Source organism: Ranitomeya variabilis, chromosome 7, assembly GCF_051348905.1.
Source record: "Ranitomeya variabilis isolate aRanVar5 chromosome 7, aRanVar5.hap1, whole genome shotgun sequence".
NCBI lineage: Eukaryota > Metazoa > Chordata > Amphibia > Anura > Dendrobatidae > Ranitomeya > Ranitomeya variabilis.
This window is the reverse complement of record NC_135238.1, coordinates 99352986-99378499: the sequence shown is the minus strand read 5'-3', so window position 1 is coordinate 99378499 and position 25514 is coordinate 99352986. Positions and strand designations below refer to the sequence as shown.

Here is a 25514-nt window from a genome sequence, read left to right as displayed (position 1 = left end):
TGGTGTTTCATTGTCTCCGGCCTTGTTGGTTTTATTGTAAAGTATGGTGGTCTATCCAGGATTGCCTTTAATTTCCCATTTTTTGGGGGTGTTTTTTATTATGGTTCTGATGTATTTCTTGCTTTATATGATGGCGTTTCAATGTCTCCGGCCTTGTTGGTTTTATTATAAAGTATGGTGGTCTATGGAGTGACTTTTCTTTTCCTGTTTTTTTTTTTTTGTTTGTTTTTTTGGGTTTGCCTTTTCTTGTGCCTTTCAGAAACTAAAGGTACCTTCACACTAAACGACTTTGCAGCGATAACGATAGCGATCCGTGACGTTGCAGCATCCTGGATAGCGATATCGTTGTGTTTGACACGCAGCAGCGATCTGGATCCTGCTGTGATATCGCTGGTCGTTGCTGAAAGTTCAGAACTTTATTTGGTCGTCAGATCAGCGTGTATCGTCGTGTTTGACAGCCAAAGCAACGATGCCAGCGATGTTTTACAGTGGTAACCAGGGTAAATATCGGGTTACTAAGCGCAGGGCCGCGCTTAGTAACCCGATGTTTACCCTGGTTACCATTGTAAATGTAAAAAAAACCAAACAGTACATACTCACCTTCTGCTGTCTGTCACACGTCCCTCACCGTCTGCTTCCCGCACGGACTGTGAGCACCGGCCGTAAAGTGAAAGCAGAGCACAGCAGTGACGTCACCGCTGTGCTCTGCTTTCACTTTACGGCCGGCACTCACAGTCAGTGCGGGAAGCAGACGGCGAGGGACGTGTGACAGACAGCAGAAGGTGAGTATGTACTGTTTGTTTTTTTTACATTTACAATGGTAACCAGGGTAAACATCGGGTTACTAAGCGCGGCCCTGCGTTTAGTAACCCAATGTTTACCCTGGTTACCCGGGGACCTCGGGATCGTTGGTCGCTGGAGAGCTGTCTGTGTGACAGCTCTCCAGCGACCAAACAGCGACGCTGCAGTGATCGGCATCGTTGTCGATATCGCTGCAGCGTCGTTTAGTGTGAAGGTACCTTTAACTAGTTATTTTTTTTAAAAAGATCTGTGTGTTTTGTGGATTAGTACATAGGGTCTGTTGTTTATTTGTTTTCTTATCTTTTCTGGGACTGTTCTATTCAGCTTTTGCTGTACTCTGGCATTGTGTCGTCTCTGCCATTGTAGTAAATGTATGGCGGTGTTTGCTCAGTGCTTGCTCAGTTGGCATTGTACTATGAGTGCACTGTTTGTTGTGTTCGTAATGTTTATGTATGGATTTTTTGTTGTTTTCCTCTGTGTGACTGTGTATAATTGTGCATTCTGATAATGTAAGTATATATATATTTTTTTTCCTTGCAGAATTTTTATCTTTACCATGGCCATCGATTCTAGCCACAACACACCGCAGGGGAGTCAGGTGAGTACATGATCTACTGTTGCTTACTATTCGGTGTCATTTGTAGATGTGTCACTCAATTTAGTTAAAACTATTTTCCAGGCTTCTTCAAGTGAGGAGGAGGAAGTGCGCCAGCAGGAGCAGCGACCTCGGGGCGAAGCTGTTGTGGCAAGACGCCGAGTAAGTATTTTTTACAACACTTTTTTTTTTTTTTTTTTTTTTTTTTATACCAATTTTTTATTATTATTTGGGTGGGCAGGGGGGGAGAGAGCTATGTTTATTTAGATTGCTAACATTACTGTTTTCCAATTATTTTAGGTTTCACAACGGGGCCAAGATGAGGACATAAACATAGATCTCATGATCGCCTCTATACAGGAGCGAGGCCCGTTGTGGGACAGCCGTGACCCCCGGCACGCGGACCAGGTTGTTCTGAGGCGTATGTGGAGGTAGGTTGCCAAAACGCTGTGGGATGGCTTTGACAGCGCTTCATCCGCGGACAAAGATAATTTTGGTAAGTATTGCTGAAATGCTACTCTGACATATCAGGCCAGGATACACCACCGTGTATGATGCAATCAACTCCTGCAAGTTTGTTGCATCGCACACTGTTGTGTTATCATATGAAAATGTTTCTCAAAAAATGTTGTTGTTTTTTTTCACAGTCAAAAAATTGAGGACAAGATGGCGTTCCATGAAGGACCGTTTCAATCGTGGCCTGCGGCAGGAGGCGGGACAGGCTCGTAGTGGTGCTGCTGCGGCCAGGACATCTACATACAGGCACACCAGACTTCTCCAGTTCCTGAGACCGGTCCTTGGCCACCGACAGTAAGTATTTAGTACCTATTCAAACACATCGGCTATTGGACAACATGCATGTTCACGTACAATATTGTACAGACACGTAGTATATTGCCCAGCCATTTAGTATATTGGCCAGTGACGTAGTACAACACATAGAAACATAGTATATTGGACAGCCACGTACAATATTTCATAGTGGCGTTTGTATATTGCCCATCATGGTTTTTCAACCTTTTTTAAAAAAAAAAAAAATTTGGACACGGGAGACCTTACAGTCCACGGGAGGCTCCATTCCCAGGGTTGGCCTGATTGCAGGACCTGTGATGATGTCTCGGTCACATGACCGTGACGCCAGGGCAGGTCCGACGATATGGCGGCCGTCACAAACGGCAACCATGGTTGAGTGTAGCATGGTAATTTTTAAAATCAAACTGTTTATATTTTTAAATATTGATGAGGCATAGGCAGCTTAAAAAGATTGTGACATTAAGGTTTCATGGCGGCAACGGGTAACTGTTTATCGTGACAGAGTGGAGTATGCGGGCGACAGCCATTCACTGCGGGAAGTAAGGAACGGCCATTTTATTATGAACTTTGCCCGTCGATGATTGGTCGCGTCAGCCATGACAGGCAGCTGGCTAGAACAATCAGCAAATGAATAAACCGTTACTGCAGGACAGACAGACTGACAGACGGAACTGGCCCTTTACAATTTTTGAAAATTGTTTTACTATTATGCAATGCAATGTTAACTTTTTATACACAGGAGGTGGCGAATGTGAAATGTTATATTTTGTATACTAATGATTTCCTTCTGTTTTCACAGAACACACAGCAGCACCCTCGAGCCTGGTCGGCCATCTGGAGCGGTCCTTCATGAATCGCCATCTGACCCGTCACAGCCATCCCACAGCGAGAGCAGGCTTGCACCACCATCTGGAGAACCGGCAGCCGGTCCATCAGGTGTTCCCCTGGCCGAGGCCACTGGCGCTCCTTCGGGTATTCCCGACAGCGTCAGCGGGCCTCGGACAGGCCGCTAATGCCCAAATTTTTGCATTTGAGCACGGTCTTCCAGAATTGTTTCAAGGCGCTGGGCGATAGAATGGACACTGCTCTGTCCAATATCGACCGGCGCCTTGAAACTATGGAATCCGAGCTCTCGAGGCCGGCAAAATATTTTTTTTAGTGCCATTGCGAAGGGCATGGTGGAACATCTTACGTGGGAACTCCAGATTTCGGTGATGCAGGCCTGCAACAATGCCTACGTGACTGTTCTGCAGCAGGCTCGGGTCATGCAGTCAGCGACTGCAATGCCCGTAGTACCATCGCTGGCTAGCATGACTCCGACTCCTGCTGCAGAGCACCCACACAGAGCTCCACGTGCCGAGGGCCGCCACCGACACCATAGAACCGAGCTGCAAAGTCCTGCTCCTGCCAGGCCTTCAAGGACCCAAAGACGCCACGCAGAACAACACCCAGAGGGAGAGAGGAGAAAACGCCCAAAAACAAGAACAGCTACGGCGGCTCTGGCTGCTCCAATACCAACACCGGGCTCTCGGCCGGGGTCTAGCCGGAGCAGGAGTAGCCAGAGCCAGTCCACAGTGCCAAGGAGACTGGTCGTGCCTCTTCCCTCCCCTCCTGCGTTGGCATTCTCGCCACCGTCGACCACAGGGTGGTCAGACGTAGCCATACCTTCCAGTATTTTGCAGTATGGTGGTTCCTCCTCCTCCTCCTCCACCCCACCCCCCTCCACCCACTCCCAAACTGGTGGATATCAATCTCCCTTAATCGCTGAAGTTCCTACCCCTTAAAACCTTTCCCCATTTTTCTTTTTGTGTCTCCCTTATTAAAATTGTTATTTTGATAACAAAATCCGAGTTTCTTGGTCTAAAATAAAGTTTGTACCAACTCACACCGTGCGCCGTATACACAAATCTTTTGTTTTTAACACCTCATATCTGCAATGTCTGACACTATTTTATCCATTTTGTTTTAATTTTTTTTTGGCTGTCTCTCATTGTACTATGAGGTGTTACAAACACAAAGAGGATTAAAAAATATAACAATTTTCAAACCTACTGTAAGGTTATGGGTCAGGTGAGGTGGTAGCAATGGTCACGTGGACAAGTGTCGCCACTATTTGACTCTGGACGTTTTCCAGCATCCTGAGTTCAATAGTGTTAACTCACTAGAGTTGAGCGAACATGATCGTCTCCCTCCTTGTCAAGCAAAACACTTGCAGACTACTAGCATATGGGCCCTGGCTTCATGGAGTGCGGATTATGATCTGCAGCCACATGTTCAGAGCTGTGTGACAGGCAGGACACATGAACAACCAAGGCCTATTTGTTGGCCTCGCCATGCATGTGTAGTGCCTGTCACACAGCCGCGGCACATGCAGCGGCAGCGGCAGAAAAGCTGCTTCAGCCATCACGCTCCATGATGCCAGGTTCCATATGCAAATAGTCTGCAAGCTTAATTGCTTGACAAGGTGGGAGCCGATCATGTTCGCTTTTAAAACTATGGAACACACGGCTATGTGAACAATTGGGTTGTTTTGTCAGAGTCAATTTGGGAACTGGTGCTCACATTACTACATTTTGTGATATACACATTTGGTTCTAGAACATTGGCTTTGTTTTAACTTTTTTTTATTGACAACAACATTGTAACATAGGGGAGCATTTTTTTTTTTACGGAAAGGCACAATAAAGTACTTTATTTCAAAAGACAACACAGTAGAAAATCACGGTACATTACAACATTAAAAGAACATTACATTAGGCTGTTAAAATTTAATGGACTCAATAGTGTTTAATTACTTAAATGACAGTGTTTAGATTTTTATTAATCACAATAAATTTAGTTACAGTTAACAGCAGGATAAAGTACTGTATCAACACTACACCATTTGATCTTGCCATGACACACGGCCAACATCTGAAACAAAATAGGAAGCAAATCGATCCCTCATCTGCCCAATTTCCAAAGTTGTCCTCAGAGGATGATCTTGGTAATCGGGCAATGGGTTTGGTATGGGTTCATCTAGTTCCACGTTGACTCTCTCTTTAGCAATAATATAATTGTGGAGAACCACACAAGCCTTCACCACCTCATTAACTGTCTCAATTTTCAGATTTATAGCGGATCCTAAAATACGCCATTTGGAGACCAGGATGCCAAAGGCGCACTCCACAGTTCTTCGGGCCCTGGACAGTCTATAATTAAAAATACTTTGTGTGGTCCAAACCCCGACTGGAGTAGGGTTTCAGTAGGTTGGCACACATTTGAAATGCCTCATCCCCAACCACCACAAATGGCATTGCCGGGCCTTCGGTGTTGGGAAGAGGTCGTGGCTGGGGGAAATTAAAATTGTTATGATATAATCTTCGGCCCATATCAGACTCCTTAAATGTCCGTGAATCATTTGCACGGCCAAACGCTCCAATGTCCACGGCGACAAACCTGCAGTCCGCACCTGCAATTGCCATGAGCACGGTGGAAAAATATTTTTTATAATTAAAAAACAGAGATCCACTTCTTGCATACTTTGTAATCCTAATGTGCTTCCCATCCACAGCTCCAATACAGTTAGGGAAATAACACAGTTGTTCAAATTTTTGGGCGTTGGCCTCCCATAATTCAGTTGTAGGGAGGGGTAAAAATTCTGCACGGAGATTGTCCCACAAAGCGCGGCATGTGTCGGCAATAATTCCCGAAAGTGTGGAGACTCCAATCCTGAATTGGAAATGCAGGGATCTCAAGGTCTCTCCGGTAGCCAGGAAACTGCCAAACAGATAAATTTAAAAATTAAATTAAGTACATTGAAATATAAAAATAGAATAAAACAAAAAAAAAAAAGGAAACATTGCTGAACATATGATAGGCCTTTACATTGCAAGATAACGTACCGTAGAGTCACCAGCAGCCGTTCCTCGGCAGAAATTGATCTCCGGAGCTGTGTGTCCTGCCTGGTAATGGATCCTTCCACAAAACGAAGCAGATATCGGAAGCTGTCTCGAGACATCCTGGTAAATTAAAAATATTTTTCCAGGTTGTCATTTAGCTCGCCAAACAAGCAATGGTAGGCTCCACGGCTCTCCCAGACTTCCACTATAGGGTGTAGCCATAAGCGCCGATGAAGACTCCTCCGTTTTTCTCTTTTCCTTTGATGGTAACAGGCAATAGCATAAGCATTAGCCAAGGCAAACTCCAACTCCATATCCAGGTAGATACCCTCCATGGAATGCTCCATCATGATGCTGTAAACACAAGCAAAATGGGAGGAATTCATCTGCCAGGGAATATATACACAAATTCCATTACACCCACCCTCCTCTATCCATTGGTGGTCCTTATCTAGTGTCTAGACACAAAACTGGGTTTTTTCCCCAGCAATTGGGTAAAGAATGACATCATTGTTTGACAACGCATGCGTCAAAAAAACGCAGCGTTTTCGCAAAAACGCAATGATAACGCACACAAAACGCTGCGTTTTTCAACGCATGCGTTCAACGCATGCGTCAAAAAATGTTGCTTTTTGTGTGCGTTTTCATTGCGTCATGCGTTGCATCGGCGACGCTGAGTCCAAAGACGCGAATGTGAACGTAGCCTAAAACCGCGCATAAACCGCACCAAAAAAAGCATCAAAACTGCACCAAAAACTGCATCAAAACCACCAAAAACTGCACCAAAAACTGCATCAAAACCTGGTGCAGTTTTGCAGTTTTGTTGCGGTTTTGATGCAGTTCTTGGTGTGGTTTTGATGCAGTTCTTGGTGTGGTTTCGGTGCAGTTTTGATGGAGTTTTTGGCGCGGTTTTTGCTCAGTTTTGATGCAGTTTTTGGTGCAGTGTTGATGCAATTTTGGTGCAGTTTTGATGCAGTTTTTTCAATTTTGATGCTTTTTTTATGCAGTTTTTTGCACGGTTTTGATGCATTTTTTAATTCGCTTTTGGTGCGTTTTTTGCATGGTTTTTAGGCATTTTGGTGCGTTTTTGAAAGCTAAATAAAGATGTATTATTGAACAAAAAAAAAAGATTTGTGATGTCATTATTGTCCAACCTCCTCTTTTACATTTGTCCAACCCACACGCCATTAAACACACAGATAGACAGATAGATGATAATGAAATGGATAGACAGATCTACATATAGATAGATCTATAGATGCATACATCTATCTATTCGTATATCTATCTGTAGATGTGTCTGGATAGATATATCTATTGATAGATGCATGGATAGCGTAGGGTGTGTGTTCACTGTCCGGATTACATCCGAATGAGCTGCAGATTGGATGCTGCGTACTTGTAGTCCCATCGGATGATGCCTGCACAGCCCCACACACACACGAACAGTCCCGCACAGGGCTGTACACATCTGAACAGTCCCGCACACATCCGAACAACCCGCAGACCCCGCACACACCTGAACAGTCCCGCACAGCGCCGCACACATCCGAACAGCCCGCAGACCCCGTCCGCACACACATACACGCACACCGTCACCGCCCACACACTTCCATCCTCCCGAGCTGCAGCGTTTCTCGGACCCACATCCGCAGCAAAACTGCAGATCTTTTTTACATCTGCGGTTTTGCTGCGGATGTGCCCAACTCAATGAAAGTCTAAAGGTGCAGAAACGCTGCAGTTCTGCACAAAAGAAGTGACATGCTGCTCGAAAAAAAAGCTGCGTTTTGGTGCTGCTTTTTCTGCAGCATGTGCACAAGTCTGCGGCTCCCATAGACTTACATTGGTTGTGCACTACAATGCGGATTTGATGCAATTCAGTGCGGCAAAAAACGCTGCGGATCTGCAATCAGATCCACAACGTGTGCACATATCCTTAGCATTTAGTGAACCTAGCAAAAAAGCCAAGCAAAAAACAAGTGTGGGATTGCACTTTTTTTGCAATTTCATTGCACTTTGAATTTTTTTCACATTTTCTGTTACACGACATGGTAAAACCAATGATGTCGTTCAAAAGTAGAACTTGTCCCACAAAAGATAATGGCCATATTGACGGAAAAATTATGTCTCTGGATAAAAGGGGAGTGATAAACGAAAACAAAAAAGCTCCAGGGGTGAAGGGGTTTAGAAACATGGATATGGACATATCTATGGAAATAGACATAGATATATCTGTATGTATCTATCTGTCTATCTATCTATCCATCTATCTGTGTGTAATGGAGTGTGGGTTGGACAAATGTAAAAGAGGAGGTTGGACAGAAATGACATCACAAATCTTTTTGAAGATAGAGGAGGGAGGGGTTGGGGTGTGTTTTGGAGTGGGTGTGCCAGGTGCAGAGTTACAGGCGAGTGCAATGCATCATGGAACTTGTAGTATTAGAGCACAGTAAGTCAGGAGAAAGGAAGTTGTCGATTAACCCCATGAGAGCTGGATCCAGCACTAAAGATGTGCTGCTACAGCATGATAAAAGGTAATATTGCTAAAATAAACACAGTAGATGTTTTCAGTGGCACATAATAGCAAGATTTATGAGAAAAAAAAAAAAGTTTTAGTAGTGGACAACTTCTTTAAGGGTGCGGATGTAAAAAACTGGTCAACGTCTGCTGTGGAATCTTTTTTGACCTTAAAAAAGTGTTTTATGTCCGCCCCGATGCTGGTGCAACCGGGTCCGTCCAGACCTTTTATCGTGGAGGTTGATGCTTCTGATGTGGGGGCAGTCTTGTCACAGGGTTCCGCCACTAATACCAATCTTAAACCATGTGCCTTCTTTTCCAAGAAGTTCCCCCCAGCCAAGAGAATTTATGATGTGGGTAATAGAGAGCTTCTTGCGGTTAAGTTGGCTTTCGAGAAATGGAGGCATTTTTTAGAGGGTGCGGCTCATCCCATCACTGTGATTACTGATCATAAAAATTTAGCCTTGTTTTTTATGGTGTTCAGTAAAGGGGCTAACTAGTGGGACAGTTTCATAGATCGGGTTGTTGTGGACGCGGCGATACCAAATATGTGTACTTTTATTGTTTTATATTTTATTTGATACAAATATTTATTTATAAATACAATGTTTATTTTTTACTTTTTTTTTTACTTATGAGAAAAACCCCAATTATAACCCCAACCTTAACTGCATAAAATGGAAAAAATAAAAACATTTTATCGTTTTTATCTAAAAAGGGAGGACAAAGGGGGATTTGATTTACTATTTTTTTTTCTTTTGATCAATGTGATAGGGTGATCAAAAGGAACAGGATCAAAAATTTCCTATTAGCAGGTATCAGCAGTCAGACCTTGGTGGGTGCACTGCTCATTCGCCCACCACTTTTTATCCAGGAAGATGATACCGGTCAGGGGGATATATAATGTACTACGGTGAGTCTTAAGGGGCATCATTTCTCTCTCCTCGGACATGTCTATCATGTTAGAAGAGAGAGGAATCATTGAAACTGCCGGAACACTTTTTTTTTTTTTTTAATTTATTGACGTTATTTACTGAATAACGGCGATTATGTGATCGGACATCGTAAAATCCGGCCCTGATCATGATTCCTGATCGCCCTTTAAAGGGAAGGTGCCATGATTTTAATTTTTGGATTAACCCCTTCAAGACCTTGACCTTTTTTGGTTTTGTGTTTTCGTTTTTCGCTCCCCTCCTTCCCAGAGCCATAACTTTTTTTTCTCCTTCGTCTCATTGGGGGACACAGGAATGTGGGTGTATGCTACTGCCGCCAGGAGGCTGACACTAAGTAAACATAAAAAAGTTTAGCTCCTCCTCTGCCGCATACACCCTGACACTGGCCGCAGACGAACCCAGTTCATGCTTAGTATCTAAGGAGGCACAGGTCTGGTTTCCAGACCTCCCGTTCTTTGTTTTTTTTTTTCTTCTTTTTCACCATGAAGACGAGACAGGGGCGATGGACCCTTTTGAAGGGGTCCGATCTCCCCAAACCAACAACGAGTGTCGCCTCCACGTATCCTCTCCCGCAACGTGGGACGACTTGCTGGACTCAGCCCTGTCCACCCTAAGGTAACAAAACTCTAGGCTGTACAGGTGCATAGGTACAGTCCATGCGGCCCCTACTGCATCACAAATGCTCAGACAACGGTGATGGAAGGAGATGGACGGTCCCTCTCCTCATCCCCTGAAGGGAAGATGGAGCTAGGGTGCCTGCACCGTCCTTTATACAGCCCTTCTCTAACCTTAAGCTCTGGATCCATTGTGAGGTGGGGGGCTGGGAGGGCTCTTGCGGCAGCGCAATTTTTTCCCTGTCAGTCCGGATAGGAGGCCTCACTCTAGCCCCGTGACCGTATTTTCGGGCGGGTGCTGAGAATTTCCTGCTGCTGGTGGCGCTAGGCCGCGGGCCGAGATCCTGCGTCACCTTCCGGGTCCGCCCCCTCCATATTCGGACGGGCTCCAGGTAATTTAGCCCCCGGCTTTTGGCACGGTTAGGCCACAGGCAGAAGTCCCGCCCCTTTTGGCCCGTGTCATCTTCCGGCGGGCCCGCCCCCTCATCCTCGGGCGGACGCCGGGAAAAATTAAGCCCCCGGCTTCGGCCTCCGATAGGCCGCGGGCCGAAACTCCGCCATTTCTGGCGGGACCGCCCACCAAATTGAGCGCATTTTTTATATGGAGCATCACTGAGGCTTCGCCCTGTGGCGGGTTCCACAGGACAGATGGAGACACAGGACTGGGGTAAGTGCTACTCCCCCAGCCTGGCAGCTGCAATATCTATTCCTGCAGCTTATCCAAATTCTGATTATAACAGCCGCAGGTCCAGCATGTCTAGAAGGACCAAGACTCATACGATTTTATATGTCACATGCGTGGCCTGTCGATCCGCTTTTCCGCATGCCCAGAGTAATCGTCTCTGTGAGGCCTGCGATTCCGAGCGTGCTCAGGAGCCCTCCCCTGCGACTCAGCCCAGTATGTCCGGAGCAGAAAGTGTGGTCTCTTCCCCATGAATGGACCTGGTCTTTGTCGCAATCTATGGCGTCCCTAACAAAGGCAATCGAGTCCTTTCAGACCCCAGCTGGGGCCAGGGGCAGCGGTTCGCCTGTCGCGGAGAGGTCCTCCGGCTCATAGGAGCCTCCGGCCTGCAGGGTCCTCTCTCTCACTAGGCAGACGCGGGGGAAATGAACCCACAAAGCGTCACCTGGTCCGTCGGGTGCATCTGCATCCTTGAGTTCAGTCTCTCGTTCACCCTCTCCAGCAGAGTTTAGTGGACATGGTTCGGACTACGATTCCCAAGGGTCCCTCAATTTAGAGGCGCCGGATTACAAGGAGTCAGTAGACAGCCTCATTGAGGCCGTCAACCAAACCCTGGGAGTAGATGACATATCCACATGGGCCTCCGGTTATATGGTGTCTTTTAAGTGGATTAAACAGCCTCAGAGTATTTTCCACTCACCCTGAGTTTGAGGATTTAGTCCAATGTCACAGGGAGTGGCCGGACAGGCGTTTCTCGGGACAGAAGGCTCTAAATGCAAGATACCCTTTTGCCCCTGAGCTCCGTAAGAAGTGGGCAGAATCCCCTTCGGTAGACCCTCCTGTTTCACGTTTGGCTTCTAACATGCTGTTATCCCTTCCCAACGGCTCCTCTATTAGGGATCCAACTGATCGAATCATGGAAAGTCTGGCTCCCTCAGTTTTTGAGGCCACAGGTTCAGCCCTCTCTCCCTATTTTGCGGCGACTTGAGTAGCTAAGGCCATGATATCCTGGGCAGAATCTTTGACTAAGGCTCTACAGGATAGAGACCTGTCATCAGAAGTGACTGAGATGTCGAATCAGATAGCTCTAGCTGGAAGCTACCTGATTAATGCTTCCTTGGATGCAGCAAACTGTGCGGCGTTGGCGGCCGCAAACGCAATTTCAATGAGTAGAGCTCTATGGTTGAGGACATGGCGGGCGGATTCTACCTCAAAAAGATCCCTTACAACTTTGCCCTATCAGAGCGGCCGATTATTCGGCGAAAAATTGGATCAGCTCATTTCTGACACCACAGGAGGGAAAAGCAATTTTCTCCCACAGCAAAAGATTAAGCAGCCATTTCATCGCCAGTTTCAGGCACGGTTTAAGCTCTTTCGTAACACCAGGTGGACCGCAGCATCAAACCCCGTTGGCCCAGGTCAACCTAATCAGGACAGAGATCATCAGATCTCCTACAGAGCCAACCCGTTGGGAAGAATGCAGTCCCACCTGCCAAGATCAAGGGGATCTAGGTCCCACAGGTTTTCGGCCAAATGACTGGAGGCAGGCTCCGGTCGTCACCAACAGAGTAGGCGGCCGTCTGCTCTGGTTTCATCAGTTTTGGCTCACTGTCGTTCTCGACAGATGGATAAGAGAACTGGTGTCCTTAGGGTACAAGATAGAGTTTATCAACCACCCCCCGAGTCGTTTTTTTTCTCTCCCGTCTTCCCAGTTCGGAATCCCTGGTACAAGCCTTGTTCAAAACTGTCGAATCCCTTCGGCACAGCAGAGTCATCATTCACTTTCTGAAGGAAGAGAGATTTCAGGGGTTCTATTCCAACCTATTCATAGTTCCCAAAAAGGACGGAACTGTAAGGCCCATTTTGGACCTGAAATGTTTAAACAGGTTTGTCAACATTCGTCACTTCCGAATGGAATCTCTCCGCTCGGTCATTGTGGCTATGGAAAAGGGAGAATTCGTAGCTTCAATAGATATTCAAGATGCCTATCTTCACATCTCCATATTTCCTTCTTATCAAAGATTTCTACGTTTTGCTGTAGGCAACTTACATTTTCAGTTCACAGCCTTACCTTTCAGGCTGGCCACCACTCCCAGGGTGTTCACAAAGGTCATGGCAGTAGTCGTGTCCATCCTGCATTCCTTGGGCATAGTCGTGTTGCCATATCTAGACGATCTCCTTGTCAAGGGGCCGTCTTTTCAGGCCTGCGAGGAAAATGTCAGCATTACTCTGGATACTCTTTCTCGCCTAGGGTGGCTGGTGAATTTAAAAAAGTAATCCCTTGTACCATCTCGGAAAATCTCCTTTCTAGGGATGATCTTCAACACCTCCCGAAGTTTGACAGTCCTCCCCCGGGACAAGGTCCTGACCCTCCTGCAGGAAGCAAGGGTCCTTCGCCAGCCGGTCTCTCATACAATCCGGTTTTGCATGAGAGTCTTAGGAAGGATGGTGGCTGCAATAGAGGCAGTTCCATTTGCGCAACTCCATCTTCATCCTCTCCAACATGCACTTTTCGCATCTTGGGACAAAAATCTGTTCTCTCTCAAGCTCTCGCATGGTGGACAATGAGTTCCTCTCTGCAGCAGAGGAAGCCTTTTCCCCCAGTCCATTGGCTGGTAGTCACAACAGACACCAGTCTTCTCAGTTGGGGAGCATTGTTTCGCCACCACACAGCCCACGGACGCTGGTCTTTGCGGGAGTCAACTCTCCAGATCAACCTTCTGGAGATTCGTGCGGTTCGGCTGGCTCTGCAGCATTTTCATCATCTTCTGGCAGGCCGCCCTGTCCGGATTCAATCGGACAATGCCACAGCTGTGGCATACATAAATCATCAAGGGGGTACCCGCAGCAGGGCGGACATGCACGAGGTAAAACAGGTCCTTTACTGGGCTGAGAAAAACCACTCGGTGATCTCGGCAGTCCACATCCCAGGCGAGGAGAACTGGGCGGCGGATTTTCTCAGCCATCAGGGTCTTGCATCCGCGGGGAGTGGTCACTCCATCCCGACTTTTTCTGGCAAGTTTGCCAACGCTGGGAAACTCTGGCCATGGACCTGATGGCCTCCAGGATGAATGCCAAAGTACCCAGGTTTGTCGCCCGGTATCGAGATCCACAGGCAATCGCCGTGGACTCGTTAGTTCTACCCTGGAACCATTTTCGTCTCCCATATCTGTTTCCTCCTCTCGCACTGCTCCCGAAAGTAGTCAGGAAAGTCAAGACAGAGGGGGTCCCAGCAATTCTAGTCGCCCCAGATTGTCCTCGTTGGTCATGGTACGCAGACCTAGTACAGCTGCTCTCCGAAACACCTTGGAGGCTTCCAGAGCGCCCGAATCTACTCTCTCAGGGCCCAATCTACCACCAGAACTTAGGGGCCCTGTGTTTAATGGCCTGGCCATTGAATCTTGGATTCTAACCCAGGCCGGGTTTTCCCAGGAGGTAGCCGATACTATGATTAGCGCCCTGAAAGCTGTCTCAGTACGTATCATCACACCTGGAAGTTTTTCTTTGCATGGTGCAGAAATCGTGGTCTCTCCCCGCTTCGTTTCTCTATCCCTAACATTTTAGCATTCTTCCAAGCCGGCCTGGATTTGGGGCTTGCATCAAGTACCCTCAAAAGACAAACATCATCCTTGTCGGTTCTTTTTCAGCCCAGGATCGCTACCAGTTTACAAGTGAAAACTTTCTTACAGGGCGTTGCTCACATGGTACCGCCTTACAGGACCCCACTGGATGCTTGGGACCTTAACCTGGTCCTAAGTGCCCTGCAGGAATCCCCTTTCGAACCTCTTCAGGACGTCTTCTTAACTTACTTTTCCTGGAAGGTTGTGTTCTTAGTGGCCATAACATCCATTAGGCGTGTCTTGGAACTAGCGGCTCTATCCTGCCGGGATCCGTTTTTACGGTTCCATCAGGATAAGGTGGTGCTCAGGCCAGCACCATCTTTTGTTACCTAAGGTGGTTTTCTCGTTCCACATTAACGAGGACATTGTCTTACCTTCTTTTTGCCCGGCGCCAACGCATCGTGTGGAAAAGGCTCTCCATACGTTGGATCTAGTGAGAGCACTCAGAAGGTATGTTTCACGGATGGCATCTTTTCGGCAGGCGGATGCGCTGTTCATCCTTCCTGAGGGTCGCAGGAAGGGACTCTCTGCCTCAAGATCGACCATAGCCAGGTGGATACGATCGGCTATTCAGGAGGCTTACCGCATCAAGAGCATTGTTGTTCCGGCTGGGATCAGGGCACACTCAACTCGGGCAGTGGGGCCCTCCTGGGTGCTTCGGCACCAGGCTTCGGCAGAACAGGTTTGGAAGGCGGCATACATACATACCTTTTCCAAACACTATAATATCCATACTCAGACTTCTACGGATACAAGTTTACATACCTTTTCCAAATACTATAATATCCATACTCAGACTTCTACAGATGCAAGTCTGGGTAGAAGGATTCTTCAGGCAACGGTAGTGCATCTATAGGTGGTAGATGCCTAGACTTTATTCCGGTGAGTCAATTTCCCACCCAGGGACTGCTTTGGGACATCCCACAATCCTGTGTCCCCCAATGAGACGAAGGAGAAATATAGATTTTTGTGTTACCGTAAAATCCTTTTCTCCGTGACGCTCATTGGGGGACACAGCTCCCACTCTGTTAGCCAGAATGGCTCCTTTTCTATTTATTTTTTTTGTTTGATTTTATCAGTCAGCTGGGGTTGTTTCTAGACATGTTGTTTCTGTATTAAAGCTGATTTATTTTTTGTTCTCCTAGTGCTTTTTACACCAAACTGGGTTCATCTGCGGCCAGTGTCGGGGTGTATGCGGAGGAGGAGCTAAACTTTATTTTTTATGCTTATTTAGTGTCAGTCTCCTGGCGGCAGTAGCATACACCCACAGTCCTGTGTCCCCCAATGAGCGTCCTCCAGACCACCTTTTTCAAACTGGAGTAGCGAGCACAGTGGCGTATCTAGGGGGGGCAGCCGAGGCATGTGCCCCGGGCGCAGCCGGCAGGGGGGCGTAGTCGGGCTGCCTAATTCGGCGGTCCGCAGTGTCTCCCCCGGCGGCTGCATTCTGCCGCCCCCCGGTCTGGGAGTCAGCTGTTCTCTGTGCCGGCTGTCAAGCTGACAGCCGGCACAGAGAAGCTGCAGAGTGCCGGCTCCCAATGTGTGCAGAGGTGAGGGGAGCCCCTGCAGTGTGGCTGCGGCGGGCAGGGAGAAATCCCTGCAGCTCCGCTGCCCAGCGATCTGTCTTCCTGCTTCCTCTTGCTTCCTCTCACACAGACGTGCCGCTGGAAGACGTCATCATTCAGCGGCCGGCTGTGTCAGAGGAAGGCGATGGAGCTGCTGCGGCAGAGCGTGAGGAGAGGTGACAGGTGTGTGTGAATGTGTGTGTGAGTGTGTGTATGTGTGTGTGTATGTGTGTGTGTGGCTCAGTATTGGGTGTGTGTGTATTGCGCTGCAGGGGAATGTGCAGAGAAGTGAATGGTGTGTGTGTGGGGGGAGGAGAGGGCAATGGTGGGGCTGATGGGGGGCATATGTCCTTGGAGGGGGGGCGCCAAAATGAATTCTTGCCCTGGGTGCCAGAAACGCTAGATACATCTCTGAGCGAGCACTTGCGCTCAACACTAATGACAGCATATTCAATATGACCTAATGTTATCAAATTCTGTGACGTGCCTGTGGGTTTAAAATGCTCAGTATACCCCTGGATAAAATCCTTGGGGTCACTTGTTGGAGGTTTACATTATTTAGGCATGTGAGGGGGTCTTCAAATGCGATATGGTGTTTGCTAATTATTCCACCAAATTTTAAATTTAAAGGCTATGTGCGCACGTCCGGAATTGCATCAGAAATTTCCGCAGCAATTCTGGAACTCCCTGCCATGGGAAAAACGCATGCGGAATTGGCATGCGTATTCCCGCTAAACACTAGCGTTTTCCAAGCGATCTGTAGCATCGCTTGAAAAACTGATTGACAGGTTGGTCACACTTGTCAAACATAGTGTTTGATAAGTGTGACCAACTTATCAATAGTAAAAAGGTCTAACGTTAAAAATAATAATAATAAAAAAAAAATCGTGATATTCTCACCTTCCGGCGTTCCCGCTCCTCGCGATGCTCCCGGCAGCTTCCGTTCCCAGTAATGCCTAGCGGCAGTGACCCCAGATGACGTACGGTCTCGCGAGACCTCACGTCATCACATGTTATTGCCGCAAAGCATCCTTGGTAACGCGAGCATCGCGAGGAGCGGGAAGGCTGCTGGGGACACCATAAGGTGAGAATATCACGATTTATTATTTTAATTCTTTTTTTTTTTTTTTACAATTATATGGTTCCCGGGGCCTGGAGGAGAGTCTCCTCTCCTCCACCCTGGGTACTAACCGCACATGATCCGCTTACTTCCCGCATGGTGGGCATAGCCACATGCGGAAAGTAAGCGGATCGATGTATTCCTATGTGTGCGGAATCCCCGCGAATTTGCACATAGAATGAACATGCTGCGTTATTTTCCGGAATGCGATTCCGCCGCGGAAAACAACCCATCATGTGCACAAAAAATGCGGAATGCATTCTAATAGGATGATTAATGTATGCGTTTTTTTAGCCTTTTTATAGCGAAAAAAACGCGAAAATTCCTCAACGGGTGCACATAGCCAAAAAGTCAAATGATTCTCCTTCCCTTGTGAGCCATGTGGTGTGAGCAAGCACTTGATTTCCCCCATAAAAAAGGTATCGGCGTTATCAGGAGAAATTGTACAACAAATTTTGGGGTCTATTTCTCTTGTTACCCTTGTGAAAATAAAAAAGTTTGGGTCTAATATTAATTTTTTCCTTCCACATTGCTTCAGTTTTTGTGAAACACATGAGGGGTTGATACAAGGGGTTGAGCGATACCGTCCGATACTTGAAAGTATCGGTATCGGAAAGTATCGGCCGATACCGGCAAAGTATCGGATCCAATCCGATACCGATACCCGATACCAATACAAGTCAATGGGACTCAAGTATCGGACGGTATCCCTGATGGTTCCCAGGGTCTGAAGGAGAGGAAACTCTCCTTCAGGCCCTGGGATCCATATTAATGTGTAAAAGAAATAATTAAAATAAAAAATATTGCTATACTCACCTCTCCGACGCAGCCTGGACCTCACCGAGGGAACCGGCAGCGTTGTTTGCTTAAAATTCGCGGGTTTACTTCCTTACGTGAAGTCCCGGCTTGTGATTGGTCGCGTGCCGCCCATGTGGCCGCGACGCGACCAGTCACAGCAAGCCGTGACGTAATTTCAGGTCCTTCAGGATTTTAAAATTACGTTCCGGCTTTGTGATTGGTCGCGTCGCGGTCACATGGGCGACGCGACCAATCACAAGCCGAGACTTCACGTAAGGAAGTAAACCCGCAAATTTTAAGCAAACAACGCTGCCGGTTCCCTCGGTGAGGTCCAGGCTGCGTCGGAGAGGTGAGTATAGCAATATTTTTTATTTTAATTCTTTATTTTACACATTAATGTTGTTTCGATACCGATACCCGATACCACAAAAATATCGGATCTCGGTATCGGAATTCCGATACAGCAAATATCGGCCGATACCCGATACTTGCGGTATCGGAATGCTCAACACTAGTTGATACATTTCTTGAATGGCTTTGAGCACCTTGAGGGGTGCAGTTTTCAGAATGGTGTCACTTTTGCTTATTCTCTATCATAGTGGGTTAAAAGGCTATTCTTGTTGAGATACTCCAGGATTCCATCTTTTAGAAAACACTCAAGGATTTTACCCACATTAGTGGTTATATTTACTGGCCTATAATTTCCATACTCAAATTTTGTCCCATGTTTAAATATTTGCCCATCATTCGCTATGGTTCTGTGGTACAAACCCTGGAATTGAATCTGAATATTATAAATAATGGCCGGTCTATCAAGACACTTAGGCCATGTTCACACGCTGCGGTTTTTACCGCGGAACCGCCGCGATTTTGATGCTGCGGGTCCGCAGCAGTTTCCATAGCGTTTACATTAACATGTAAACCCTATGGAAACCGCAAACCGCAGTGCACATGCTGCGGGAAAAACCGCGCAGAAACGCAGCGGTTTACAACCCGCAGCATGTCACTTCTTTGTGCAGAATCGCTGCGATTCTGCACCCATAGAAATGCATTGAACCGCTTACTTCCCGCATGGGGCTGTGCCCACGTTGCGGGAAGTAAGCGGATAATGTGCGGGTGGTACCCGGGGTGGAGGAGAGGAGACTCTCCTCCAGGCCCTGGGAACCATAAAATAGTGTAAAAAAAAGAATTAAAATAAAAAATGAAGCTATACTCACCTCTCAGCGCTGCCCGCGGCCGTCCGGTCTCAGTTGCTGTGCCGAACAGGACCTGTGGTGACGTCGCGGTCACATGACCGTGATGACGCCGCGGTCACATGACCGTGACGTCACGAAGGTCCTTGTCGGCACAGCCGCTTGCAGCGCCGGGGAGATCGCGACGTCAGAGGGTGAGTATAAGGCCAATTTTTATTATTTTTTACATTACTATTGATGCTGCATATTGCTGCATATGCAGCATCAATAGTACAGCAGTAATCCCGCAGCGGAAACCGCGGAACAAACCGCGATAAATCTGCAGGGATAACCACAGCGGTTTTGCCCTGCAGATTTTCAATTCCGCTGCGGGATTAACCCGCAGAGGAACCCGCAGCGTGTGAACATGGCCTTAATGCCTCCAGTAAGTACTTGGGGATGTATGCCATCCAGACACAGGGATTTGTCTATTTTAGTCATTATGAGGTGGTGATGTACTCTCTGCTGGATGAAGCAAGTGGTTTTAATGGAGAATTTCTAGTATCCCTGATCACGTTGTCTGTCATGCGATGTTCTTGTATAAATACTGTAGAGAAAAAGACATTTAGCAGATTGGCCTTTCCCTCATTGTCTTCCACCATTTTACCCAGACTATTTTTGTTAGAGGGCCAACACTATAATTTTTGAGTTGAAGAATATTTTTGCATTATTTTCATTTTCTTTGACAAAGAGTCTGTCTCAATCTTTGCTGGCTTTATTTGCTTTGCACACATTTTATTTTCTATAATGTTTTTTTAATTGCCTCATCACTACCCTCTTACTTTAACTCCTTTCCCACCTGAGACATATCCATACGTCCCTGTGACTTGGTACCTATTGACCTGGGACTTCACAGTGATCTTGCACCTACAGGAGTTGTGCGCGCGCGATCGCCGCCTGCTGACAGCTGACACCCGGCACTCAATGCCAGGAGTGGTCCTGTACAGCTCCTGGAACTTTAACCCCAAAAATGCTGCGATCGAACTCGATTACAGTATTTTGGGAGCAGGCAGAGGGAAGACTGCCCCTCTGCCCTTGGATTGAAGACCTTGCTATCATTGCCATGGTGACCTAATATAGTCATGGCTATATCCGACTCACCAGAGCTAGCAAAGTTGCATCATCATGTTCAGAGCATGATCATCAACTTTGTCAGTGCTGCTCTGACAGCTTGTATAGCATAGGCATGCTGCTGCATCTCAAAGCTATACAAGCGATCAGTTTGCAAAAAATGAAAGTCCCATAGTGGGACAAAGTTTAAAAAAAAAAAAAAAAAAAAGTTTTAAAAAGATTGTAAAAAAAAAAATATTTTTTTAAAATATAAACAATAAAAGTACACATTTGGTATCGCTGCTCCTGGAACAACCCGACCTATAAAACTGTCCCGCTAATTAACCCCTTTAGTGATGAGCTACCATGCACAACATTACTAGTCATTCGCCGAAGCATCTCGCTGTTCGAGATGCTTGGAGCTCGCCGAGTTATTCTGGGGTTGCTCGGCGGGAGCTCGAGTCTCCGCTCTGCATGTTTGGTGCTCTTTAGAGAGCCAATGAGCATGCAGGATTGCTGCCACACACTGTAAGGCCGCAGCCATGTTGGTTGTGGCATTACAGTGATTGGCTGGCTGCACAGCGTCATCATATCTATATCAGACCTGGCGCCGCCATGCTGGTCACAGTCTACTACTGCTCAGGCAGTGTAGGGAGAGTTCCTGCTGAGCGAGGGAAAGATTTGCTTGGTTTTTACTTAGTGTGGGTATACCATATATTATACAGATATCCATCTCAACGAACAGTCCTTCTGAGGACTAATAAAGCTGCATAGATATCAGTGCTAAGCAGGCGGGCAGTGTATGTGGCAGACTGCAGTGCATATAGCAAGAGGGTCTATTCCAGTTCTGTCTGCTGCTGCTGCTGCTATAACACATATTTCTAGACATAGCCCCAGGTATCAGGGGCTTGCAATATTTTTTTTTTACAGGCCAGCTGTTTAAAACTGTGGTTTGTCCGTCACCATGGGATCGGAGATAAAAAAGTGCGCTCAAAATTCTACTATTTCTGGCCTCCCTTTATATTTTGTTGCAGTTTATCTAAGTTACTGACACCAGTTTGCTGGTAAAAATAGTTACCTACAGGACAGCAGTTTAAAACTGTGGTTTGTCTGTCACACAGATCACATATAAGTTCGCTCCAAATTCAGCCATTTGTACTAGGGGACCGCAGCACACCACTCGGCGCGCCTAAAATAAGCCCTCGCCCAACCCCAGGTGACGAAAAATGGAGACGCTACAGGCATTGGAAAATTGAATTGCACTTCTTTTTATTTTTAACCCATTTCTGACATCTGACGTACTATCCCGTCGAGGTGGGGTGGGCCCGTATGACCACCGACGGGATAGTACGTCATAGCGATCGGCCGCGCTCACGGGGGAGCGCGGCCGATTGCGGCCGGGTGTCAGCTGCCTATCGCAACTGACATCCGGCACTATGTGCCAGGAGCGGTCACGGACCACCCCCGACACATTAACCCCCAGCACACTGCGATCAAACATGATCGCAGTGTTCCGGCGGTATAGAGAAGCATCGTGCAGGGAGGGGTCTCCCTGCGGGCTTCCCTGAAACCCCTGGAGCAACGCGATGTGATCGCGTTCCTCCGAGGGTCTCCTACCTTCCTCTCCCTGCAGGCCCCGGATCCAAAATGGCCGCAGGGCTGCATCCGGGTCCTGCAGGGAGGTGGCTTACCAAGCGCCTGCTCAGAGCAGACGCTGGTAAGCCTGCAGCACTGGAAGTCAGATCGCTGACTTCAATCGCTGATTGATCGTGATCAATGTTATAGTGTAAAAAAAAAATATTCAGATGTGTAAGAAAAAAAAAAAATCCTAAAAAGAAAAAAATATATTTTGTTCCCATAAATACATTTCTTTATCTAAATAAAAAAATAAATAAAAGTACACATATTTAGTATCGCCGCATCCGTAACGACCCGACCTATAAAACTGTCCCACTAGTTAACCCCTTCAGTGAACACCGTATAAAAAAAGAGGCAAAAAACAACACTTTATTATCATACCGCCGAACAAAAAGTGGAATAGCACGCAATCAAAAAGACGGATATAAATAACCATGGTACCGCTGAAAACGTCATCTTGTCCCGCAAAAAATGAGCCGCCATACAGCATCATCAGCAAAATTCTAAAAAAGTTATAGTCCCCAGAATAAAGTGATGCAAAATAATTATTTTTTCTATAAAATAGTTTTTATCGTATAAAAGCGCCAAAACATAAAGAAATGATATAAATGAGGTATCGCTGTAATCGTACTGACCCGAAGAATAAAACTGCTTTATCAATTTTACCAAACTTGGAACGGTATAAACGCCCCCCCAAAAAAGAAATTAATGAATAGCTGGTTTTTGGTCATTCTGCCTCACAAAAATCAGAATAAAAAGCGATCAAACAATGTCACGTGCCTGAAAATGTCACCAATAAAAACGTCAACTTGTCCCGCAAAAAACAAGACCTCGGGGGGGCGTGGCTATGGAGTAGGTGAGGAAGGACGCATTCAGGGAGAGCTCCTCAATATCCTGCTGCCATCCTGCATATTGGACCATTTGTGAGCGCATACCTCACCGCTGCCGAGACCCCTGGAGGTATAGAGGTTGCTGGCCCCTGGAGAGGGCTGAAGCGGTGACCGGAGAGCGTCGGCGAGGGAGGAAGGTCGGCGGTGCGGTGAGACCTGCATGTGACGGCGGCCATCTTCCAGGAGGACGCTCCTCTGTTACAGGGCACGACGCTGCAGGTAACGGCGGCTGAAGATCCTCCTTAATCTCTGGAGGGCGGCGGACGCCTGCAGGTGAGAGCTGCGGGTCCCTGGCCCGGCGGGAGCGAAGAGGAAGATATCCTGGTGACGGGGGTGGCTGTGTGTGGTGGCCATTATTAAAGCGCGCGCTTCGGCAGCAGAAGAGTGCAGCGCAGTTCCTCATTGCCACAGCGCGCGCGGCTGAGCAGCACATATCTGCTCTCCATAAACTCAGGGACAACGTGGTGTGAGCTCTGAAAGATTGAGCCCCACGTTCTCCCATAAGTAATAACTCGGCCGGCTGTGCTTCTGATTGGAGACTTTTTTGGGCCCCCCTCTCACCGCTATCACCGTTGCTTAGACTTTCCCTATTGCAGGGACTGCCATTGATTTTCAGCCTGCATCTCCTGATGAGACATCAGTGCGCCTCCTGGTTATAAAGGCTCCCAGCAACACTGCATATTATATACAATAACTTTGGTGTGGCCACTAAATATTGCTGCGGTTCTGATTTGGAACACCCTGCTGTGTCACTCGCCTGTCAATCATGCAGCGTACAAAGAATACATCTGCAGCTGACAAGCTAAGAGAGTTTGCTAGGGGCGATGCCCAAGATAGTGCAAGATCTCTTAGGAATAGCTCCTCACAAGCCCAGTGGGGGAAAAACCGTCCTTCTGATAATATTGACGAGGTTGAGCAAGATGAACTGACTCTTACGCAAGCATCTGCACAATTAATGCAAGCTATATCTCTGACTAGAACGTCCCTTTCTGAGCAAATAGAGGATGTGCACACTGAGGTGGGACGTCTAAGACAAGACATGCAAGCTATGAAGGGACGTATGGCGGAAGTGGAAACAAGGGTGTCCCAGGTAGAAGACACCATTAAACCTATGGAGGCAAAATTGGCAATAGTTGCTGGTTCCACGAATGCCTGGAAACAAAAGGCTGACGATCTTGAGAACAGAATGCGTCGCAATAACATTCGCATCATAGGTCTCCCGGAACGTGCGGAGGGCCAGCTGCCTGAAAAATTCCTGGAGGATTGGCTTAAGTGCTCGTTGGGAGATGCATTTTCCCCAATGTTCTCGGTGGAAAGAGCCCATAGAGTCCCCACTAGGTCCCTCCCCCCTGGAGCTCCGCCCAGACCTTTTCTGGCACGTATCCTCAACTGTAAAGACAGAGATACTATCCTGCGGCTGGCACGACAAGAGTCCCATTAAGTTCGACGGTGCTACAATCTCGATATTTCCAGACTTCTCCGTTGAGCTCCAGAAACAGCGGGCAAGATTTGTGGATGTCAAGAAGCAACTTAGAGATAAGAACATTATCTACTCCATGATCTACCCGGCGCGTCTGCGGGTTGTCAGCAATGGCTCTACCCTATTCTTCACTGACCCGTCAGAGGCAGCGGACTGGCTGCGTTCTCGAGGGAGGTCTAACGGAGCAGAACCCTGATAGGTTCTCAGCTGATTTGCAACTATTCAATTGTTAAATTGGAGCTCTCCCTGCGAGCGTTTGATATACCAATAATACCGGACGCTGGAAACAGCGGGGGTATCCCCAGATTTATTTGAGGATGGGAGCGTTGAATTAAGCTCCTGGATTATTAAGATCTTGTTAAGTTGTTGTTTTTTTTCCTTGTTAAAGTTAACTAGCCTCAGTAGGTATTTAGGTAAAAGCCGCCTTCGACACTGTTACAACCCTCTATGCGTAGTCTGTGGATTTTTATTGCTATCAATGCACATCATGTCTTTAACGGGTGGATATGGGGTCTGAGCTAATATGTATGGCATGGAACATATGGGGAATTAAGACACCCTGGAAGAAAATTAAGGTGTTTTCTCAAATAAGACGGTACCATCCCCATATTGTGGTCCTGGTGGAGACGCATCTGACCAGAGATACGGCCAGCTGTGTACAGAAGCCTTGGGTACAATGGCATGCTCATGCATTTCACACTAGCTACTCGAGAGGGGTGTCATTACTAGTACATAGAGATGTCCGATGGGAAGCCCAGACGACTCGGCGGGATTTAGAGGGACGTTTTGTTTTTGTCCATGCTTTAATTAATTCCCGCGAATATGTCATATTGTGCATCTACAACCCTCCTCCGGCCAGTATCTCAATACTTAAGATGGCAATGAGCTTTGCGTTAAATTACCCAGACGCGCAGGTTATTTGTATGGGTGATTTCAACCTAGTTATGGACAGTGATCTTGATAGAATGAGACTGGGAGATGAATCTCTTGGGGAACCCTTACCCTCCTCCCCTTCTTCGGCCCCGACTCAGCTGGCACTGTTCATGGAAAATAGCGGCTGGGTGGACCTGTGGAGGATGCGCCGCCGGGGGGAGAGGGGATATACCTGCCACTCATCCACTAAACGTTCTCTCTCACGTATAGATTATATTTTCGGATCAGACAACTTGGTACAGTGGGTGGATGGTGTGGAGCACCGTAATAGAGGAATCTCAGACCACAGCCCAATTACACTTAAACTCGTGTTTGGGGGAATGAATAATGGTAGA

The 25514-nt window shown here is 47.2% G+C and overlaps 1 protein-coding gene and 1 long non-coding RNA gene across 8 annotated transcripts in view; both read left to right on the top strand.

Annotated features, from left to right (window-relative positions):
- The window catches only part of TNRC18 (trinucleotide repeat containing 18), a 997170-nt gene that overhangs the window by 207486 nt on the left and 764170 nt on the right, over positions 1-25514 (top strand). The window lies entirely within an intron of this gene.
- Positions 1030-6415, top strand: LOC143786327 (uncharacterized). The gene is made up of 3 exons (XR_013218264.1): positions 1030-1558; positions 1697-2206; positions 3009-6415. It is a non-coding gene; the product is annotated as an uncharacterized LOC143786327 (long non-coding RNA).